General features: G+C 40.1%; 1 protein-coding gene across 1 annotated transcript in view; it reads right to left on the reverse strand.

The window, feature by feature from the left end:
• Nucleotides 1–8,952, reverse strand: part of itga9 (integrin, alpha 9) — a 135,531-nt gene that overhangs the window by 119,999 nt on the left and 6,580 nt on the right. The gene's annotated exons all lie outside the window — the stretch shown is intronic.

Raw genomic sequence — 8,952 nt, forward strand, 5'->3', positions numbered from 1 at the left:
CTGCCTCCAAAAAAGCAATTGTATATGTAGTGGGTCATAAGTTTACTGATCATAAGATGTTAATAATAACCTCTGAATTCCTATAATTTCTCATAACATATTCATACTGTAGTAACACACTGCGCTCGTCCTACACATTTCCCAATATTGTGCTGGCCCGAGCCAAACTTTACAGCCACAGGAGTATTTCTTCTTTTCAGCATGGTTTCAGCAACTGATGCATAAGCACTAGGGATGTAACTATTCACAGATATGCATCTGTCCCTGTGCGTTGGTCAGCAGGACCCCAAAAGTAGCATGCATCCGTCAGAAATCAATTCATATTGCAGGTTCACTAAAATGTTTTGCTCAAATGACTTTCTTTCTACCTTCTGAAAATACCGCACATCTTTTGTGACAACTGCATCCTCTTCTTCAATGTCTAACTAAACATGTAATTATGTTGACAATTGTTGATCTACAAGGCATTTTGAATGATGAACAACCCCAGGCAATATCATTAGCCTTGTCAAACTGCGCGCAGATTCGCGCGCTGATCGCCTATTCCTAATCTGGCACTTCTATCTGAAGGTCACCTTCAGCGTTCAAATGTTTGTGAACTGGCTTGCGCAATATTAGGCTTTATTGGTTGAGTTACAACAATGTAATTTACAGGGTTATACCCAGAACAGTTTCAAACTAAAATGTATAGTTCCTGTATCGGAGCCGATGTATCCAGATACCTATTGAATCGTCTTGAAAGGGGAAAATGCACATCTCTAGTAACCTGGCCAGCTCAGTTGAGTAGTGTGAAAATCACATAACAGTTAACTTAATAGTTATAAGATATATAGCTGGCAAAATGTAGTTGTGAATTCCATACTTTAACTAGATCACATGGCGCGTGCTGCACAACAGTGAGTGACTCACAAGACTCCGGTCTCTCGTTGTAAACAAACTCCACGTGACGGTGGTCTACCAGTAAGCTTCATAATGAAAAATGATGTGACAGGTGAAATGAAGAACACGATCTTCTTTATCTCCTAACGTAATGCAAAGGTTGACTGCAGGCATTTACTTAAAAAGTAGCTACAAATATCATATTGTATTAAAATACTTCAAAGATAAATTGTTTCAACGGTAATGCCGGCATTGAAAAACTCTCCCATGGCTAGTTCCAAATACACCAACTCACAGAGATAAACAGAGCACTGTATATCACAATAAACATTTTTTTTTTAAAGAAGTGAATTCAATTGCAAGTTCATTTTCAAAACGTTATAGTGTTATTTATGTCATGTTAGGGGGAGTCTGAATATGGAGTAAAGCAGTGCATATCTTCCAGTTCCATGGACTTGTTTTCTTCATTAATATTGCGTGTTGAAAGTGTTCCTCTAAATAATCGCTTAGCATCTTGTATTTTGGATAAACATTCCAGAACTATCTCCATCTCTTTGTGTGTGTAAAGCTTGGTTGTACTATCCTTGTGGGGACCAGAAGTCCCCACAAGGATGGTAAAACAAGGAAAATGTGCCACTTCGTTTCGCTTTACCTGTTTTCTATTGATATTTCTTCGTATATATACATACAAATTATGCTGATTGATGATTTCGACTGGCTGAGAAAAGCTGCACATCTGTCTCACCCTGACTCAACATTTTTGGAGTCGAGATGAGACATTTTGCAAATGTCACAGACAGCAGGGTTTATACAAATGTTCGCTGTTAAAAAATAAATGTTAGTATAAAATAAATGTGAGATAATGTCTAGATACTTTTTAGATGTTTTTTTTTATGGTGGAGATCAAGTTTATAAATTGCTTTGTTGGGCTAGTATAACAGTGGATTGCGCAGACAGAACAGAGTAAATAGGCATTTTAACGTCGTAGATTTACCCGGTGGTAATTTTTGGAATAGACACCAGGTGGAATGCGGTTTTAACCAATCAGCGTTCAGGATTAGACCCACCCATTGTATAATGAGCTATATGTATAATAAGACCCCTTGGAGTATCAAAAATGTTTTTGCTGAAAATATTATTTATTTGGCCTTACGGCTATTAGCCCATACAAACACACTGAATAACATATTCACTACATGGAACAACAGATTTAACCCCTTACTTTATATATATATACATATATACACCACCAGTCAAAAGTTTGAACACACCCACTCATTCAAAAAAACTTTTTATTCTATTTTCTAGATTGTAGAATAATAGTGAAGATATCAAAACATATGAAATAACACATATGGAATCATGTAGTAACCAAACAAGTTTTAAACAAATCAAAACATATGTTATATTTGAGATTCTTCAAAGTAGCCACCCTTTGCCTTGATAACAGCTTTGCACACTCTTGGCTTTCTCTCAACCAGCTTTTCCAACAGTCTTGAAGGAGCTCCCACATTGCTGAGCACTTGTTGGCTGCTTTTCCTTCACTCTTGGTCCAACGCATCCCAAACCGTATCAATTGTTTTGAGGTCGGGTGATTGTGAAGGCCAGGTCATCTGATGCAGCACTTCGTCCCACTCCTTGGTCAATTAGCCCTTACACAGCCTGGAGGTGTGTTTTGGATCATTGTCTTGTTGAAAAATAAATGATAGTGCCACTAAGCGCAAACCAGATGGGATGGCGTATTGCTGCAGAATGCTGTGGTAGCCATGCTGGTTAAGTGTGCCTTGGATTCTAAATAAATCACTGACAGTGTCACCAGCAAAGCACCATCCCACCTCCTCCTCCATGCTTCACAGTGGGAACCACACATGCAGAGATCATCCATTCACTCTGCGTCTCACAAAGACATAGCATTTGGAACCAAAAATCTCTAATTTGGACTCATCAGACCAAAGCACAGATTTCCACCGGTCTAATGTCCATTGCTCATGTTTCTTTGTCTAAGCAAGTCTCTTCTTCTTATTTGTGTCCTTTAGTAGTGGTTTCTTTGCAGCAATTCGACCATTGAACTCTGTGAGGTGCAATCTGAGGTGCAAGTAATTGCCCATTTCTGAGGCTGGTAACTCTAATGAACTTATCCTCTGCAGCAGAGGTAACTCTGCGTCTTCCTTTCCTGTGGCAGTCCTTGTCTTGTTGCTATAGGTGACACAGGCCTCACGTGTATGTGTTCGTGAGAGTCACCTTTCCACAGAGGGGTAATATTAGTTTGTAGGCCAAACTGTTCGGACGCTACAGACGATTTTGTGAGGAGACCGATTTTTGTGATGACTCATGGTCTGACAAACACCGCTCTAGCTCTGTCACCTTTCACCACAGATGTCTCCTGGTCTGACAAACACTGCTCTAGCTCTGTCACCTTTCACCACAGATGCGGAATTGCGACATAGGCGGATGCGGTGGATTGAGATTTCATCAAATGCAAAACAGATATCTCTAGCTTAAACTGACAGATTTTTATGGTGATTTTTGTACAATTCAAATTAGGTTTCAGCGGTGGGGCGGACTTCGACCTTAGGGGGTTTTAATAGGAAACTATGGCAGCAGCCTCCAAGCTTCTTTGCACAAATGGTGCCACAGAAATGTGGTCCGAATTTAGACTAATTCCAAAGGACAACCTGTTCCCTAGATAGTGCACTACTTTGATCAAGGTATTGCTGGTCAAAAGTAGTGCACTATCTATCTAGGGAATGGGGTGTCATTTTGGGTGCAGTCTTAGACAGTGATGCAAAATACTTAGTTAAAAATACTTTAAAATAGTACTTAAGTATTGGTGTGCCTCTGGATATGCGTACATTTAAAAAACAAGAAAATGGTGCCGGTTTGCTTAATATAAGGAATTTGAAATGATTCATACTATTACTCTTAATACTTAAGTATATTTTAGCAATTACATTTACTTTTGATAGTTAAGTATATTTTAAACTAAATACTTTTACTCAGTGACTTTTACTTTTGTCATTTTCTATGAAGGTATCTTTACGCTTTTCCACACGCACGCACGCGCACACACACACACACACACACACACACACACACACACACACACACACACACACACACACACACACACACAAAGTTCAGCCCTTTCCCCTGTCATACTGGAGGAGAATTCCAGTCCACACTGTTACACAGCCTATTGAAGCGGGTAGAAGAGTTGTGCAGCAGATTGTGGGCACAGAGAGAGAGAGAGCATCAGATGACTGTCTGGCAGAAGTATGGCTGTGTTGGGAAACAGTCATGTGTTTCAGAGCAGTCTGGCCGACAGCACTAGCAGTACTACTGGTTCTCCAACAAGCTTGCTACTAAATCATATTCAGTACTACAACAGAAGCAGTATGCCTGACTCCAAAGAACCAGTATATTATAAACAAGTAATAAACTAGTAAAACCATAATATTAATGTTGTGTTTCTCTGCCAGAATCAGAGACCAAATATGGAGGTGTTCTATTATCCCACATTTTGCTGTCCAGCCTGAGAGCTGATTGGTTTAGACGTTCAGTTAAACACAGCTGATTGGTTAAGCCTTCAGCAACACACGGCTGAAATAAATGTAGTTCAGAGTCTGGATGTATCAAGTGTCTCAGAGTCGGAGTGTTGATTTAGGATCAAGTACCGTCAATGTAATCTTATTCATTGTGATATTAAAAGACAAAACTGATCCTAGATCAGCACTCCTACTCTGAGACGCTTGATACGTACAGCACAGAGCGACATCTGCCAAGCAGCCGGTCCTCTCCTCATGCAGAGAAACCGGAGTCCATTCAGATGAGATAAAAACAAATATCAGCAGCCTGCTCCCCTCAGAATGGATAGTAGTTTACTTCTATGATATGTCTATACTCAGCAGACCTCTACAGGGGCCCATGGATACGTGGCTCTAAAACTTCACTATCTTTCTGTTATCACCAAACCTGCTGGGGAGTTTAAAACAACTACTTGGAATTTGCCACTTGACTTGCTGTAAAATCCCCAAACCTGCTGGAGTTAAGGCCAGGCACCACACCCTCATAGGGTATTTTTTTCCCCCATTAATCATATCATAACCAACTTTTACCAGTTTCATGTCAAATATATTTGATTATAATTGTATTTTTTAAAGGTTTAATTAAAATATGCAAATGCAGTGATGTGTCATTAATATGTGCATATTTGCATTTCACAGAAAGCCATTTTTCTGGACACTGGATGAAGTTTCATTATGTTAAGACACTCCAAGACTTATCCAGAGCAGATTGTGGATAAATACTTTTTCCATCATTCTATCTGTAAAATACTAAAAGCTTTTTTGGCGCATTTTTCCAAAGAAAAATGTTATCTACAATAAAACATTTCCAACATATCAATAACTCCCTCTGGGCAAGTCTGGAGAATATATCTAAGGAAAACCACACAACATTTGGTGAATGCAGATGCTTCTGAAGCTGAGAAAAATGTGTTGGCATGTTGGAAGAATCTGACATTTAAGAAATGACAGTTAAAAACAAGTGCACTGAATTTAGACTATAACAAATGCATATTTAGACCCAATCACCATCCCTTCAAAGTAAGTTACTAATTATAGTCCAGTTGGTAACACGCTATAAAATATCCTTTTAAATGACATTTAATGTAGTGAGCTTTGAAAGTATTTAGGTATGTCCATTTAATGCTTAAAATTCATACAAATGTTGATGACGGTAGTATGATAAACTAAATCAAATATAAATGTTCATCAAGTTTTTGACATATGTATGTTTACTTTTCGAAAATATTAATATTAATGGGACAAAATATTAACACATTTCAAAAATATAGTTAGATGCAAAAATGTAATTTCAGCCTGTGGTGCCCGGCCCTAACTAACATTTTGGTATCACTTTATTTAATGAGTCCTTTTACAAATGGTCTACAGATGCTAAAATGACATGACAACTTGATAGGGTTTGGGCCCAGTTAATAATGAAGTGTTTTCTCAAGGGATAAGGAAAACAGCCATCACCTACAAACAACTACAATACATTACCCAAGACAAATCCCTCCTAATTCTCTGTATCTGCAGGGTAGCCTAGTGGTTAGAGCGTTGGACTAGTAACCGGAAGGTTGTGAGTTCAAACCCCCGAGCTGACAAGGTACAAATCTGTCGTTCTGCCCCTGAACAGGCAGTTAACCCACTGTTCCTAGGCCGTCATTGAAAATAAGAATGTGTTCTTAACTGACTTGCCTGGTTAAATAAAGGTAAAAAAAAAAAAAAAAAAAAAAAAAATCTGTTATTATTCATGCATAATAACCATTGGAACTGGTTTGAACATCATGCAAATATAATCCCTCCGCAATGATCAGATAATGGAAGCATTGAGATGGAGAAAGACCATAGCAACAGAACACAAATTCTCAAGATTCCTCCAAATCCCCTGATGGGGGAAGCCTATCAACAAGTGTGTCAACACATTGCCACCTGCCAGAGGTGTTTACAGACTGTCTCAACACGAGGCCAACAGAGGCTATGAGTGTCCTTCTACTCTGTCTATTTCTCTACATGGGTTTATAGCCGTTACAAGTGTCCTTCGACCCACTACTGACAACCCTCCAAAGCGTCCAGCCAGTCTCAAGGCCATGGAATGTCCCACACGGCGAGGGACGGGCTTCAGGGCCAAAGAGAGAGGGGATTGGTCCTTTCATCGCCCACTGCAGGGTGCAGGAGTTAACACCTAATGAAACTAAGGTTAGGAGACCACCACCGTGGAAGGGCCAGGGACTGCAGCCTAAACAAACCCAGCCAGCTGCCCTCTGATCTGGGAGTAAATATACAAAAAGAGACCCTGGAGTAAAGACCCACAGCCTTGCTAGCACGTCAGAGATTACTACTGCATATAGTTGGTTTACTGATTGCTTTAAAATTAAATAGGTGTTTTTAACGTCAACTGCTAACAGGATGATAGCGGCATGCATGGTTCACAGCTATCTCGGACAATAGCCATTTCGCTACATATTCGTTGCCAAACCCACTGGCCCCAGGTCATCAATACGTTTTTGCTAGGTAAAGCTCTGCCTTAACTCAGCTCACTGGTCACCATAGCAACAACCCCCCATAGCACACGCTCCAGCAGGTATATTTCACTGGTCATCCCCAAAGCCAACTCCTCCTTTGGCTGCCTTTCCTTCCAGTTCTCTGCTGCCTATGACTGGAACGAGTATATCTACTTGCACATCCTCATCTGCACATATATCACTCCAGTGTAAATTGATAAATTGTAATTACTTCGCCACTATTGGCTTATTTATTGCCTTACCTCCTTACTTCATTTGCACACACTGTATACAGATTTTTCTATTGTGTTATTGACTGTACGTTTGTTTATGTGTAACTCTGTGTTGTTGTTTTTGTCGCACTGCTTTGCTTTATCTTGACCAGGTCACAGTTGTAAATGAGAACTTGTTCTCAACTAGTCTACCTGGTTAAATAAAGGTGCTCTCAACTGGCCTACCTGGTTAAATAAAGGTGTTCTCAACTAGCCTGCCTGGTTAAATAAAGGTGTTCTCAACTAGTCTACCTGGTTAAATAAAGGTGTTCTCAACTAGTCTACCTGGTTAAATAAAGGTGTTCTCAACTAGCCTACCTGGTTAAATAAAGGTGTTCTCAACTAGTCTACCTGGTTAAATAAAGGTGTTCTCAACTAGCCTACCTGGTTAAATAAAGGTGTTCTCAACTAGTCTACCTGGTTAAATAAAGGTGTTCTCAACTAGTCTACCTGGTTAAATAAAGGTGTTCTCAACTAGTCTACCTGGTTAAATAAAGGTGTTCTCAACTAGCCTACCTGGTTAAATAAAGGTGTTCTCAACTAGCCTACCTGGTTAAATAAAGGTGTTCTCAACTAGTCTACCTGGTTAAATAAAGGTGTTCTCAACTAGTCTACCTGGTTAAATAAAGGTGTTCTCAACTAGCCTACCTGGTTAAATAAAGGTGTTCTCAACTAGTCTACCTGGTTAAATAAAGGTGTTCTCAACTAGCCTACCTGGTTAAATAAAGGTGTTCTCAACTAGTCTACCTGGTTAAATAAAGGTGTTCTCAACTAGCCTACCTGGTTAAATAAAGGTGTTCTCAACTAGCCTACCTGGTTAAATAAAGGTGTTCTCAACTAGTCTACCTGGTTAAATAAAGGTGTTCTCAACTAGTCTACCTGGTTAAATAAAGGTGAAATAAAAAGAAAGAAAGAAAACATGCATTTTACATGCACATCTCACGGACACACAGAAAGACAGACACACAGAAAGACAGACACACAGAAAGACAGACACACAGAAAGACAGACACACAGAAAGACAGACACACACATGCACAGCTGCACACAGAAAGACAGACACACAGAAAGACAGACACACAGAAAGACAGACACACAGAAAGACAGACACACAGAAAGACAGACACACACATGCACAGCTGCACACAGAAAGACAGACACACAGAAAGACAGACACACAGAAAGACAGACACACAGAAAGACAGACACACAGAAAGACAGACACACACATGCACAGCTGCACACAGAAAGACAGACACACAGAAAGACAGACACACAGAAAGACAGACACACAGAAAGACAGACACACAGAAAGACAGACACACAGAAAGACAGACACACAGAAAGACAGACACACAGAAAGACAGACACACACATGCACAGCTGCACACAGAAAGACAGACACACAGAAAGACAGACACACAGAAAGACAGACACACACATGCACAGCTGCACACAGAAAGACAGACACACAGAAAGACAGACACACAGAAAGACAGACACACACATGCACAGCTGCACACAGAAAGACAGACACACAGAAAGACAGACACACACATGCACAGCTGCACACAGAAAGACAGACACACAGAAAGACAGACACACAGAAAGACAGACACACACATGCACAGCTGCACACAGAAGACAGACACACAGAAAGACAGACACACAGAAAGACAGACACACACATGCACAGCTGCACACAGAAAGACAGACACACAGAAAGACAGACAC

This window comes from Oncorhynchus kisutch, linkage group LG25, assembly GCF_002021735.2.
Source record: "Oncorhynchus kisutch isolate 150728-3 linkage group LG25, Okis_V2, whole genome shotgun sequence".
NCBI classification, from domain to species: domain Eukaryota; kingdom Metazoa; phylum Chordata; class Actinopteri; order Salmoniformes; family Salmonidae; genus Oncorhynchus; species Oncorhynchus kisutch.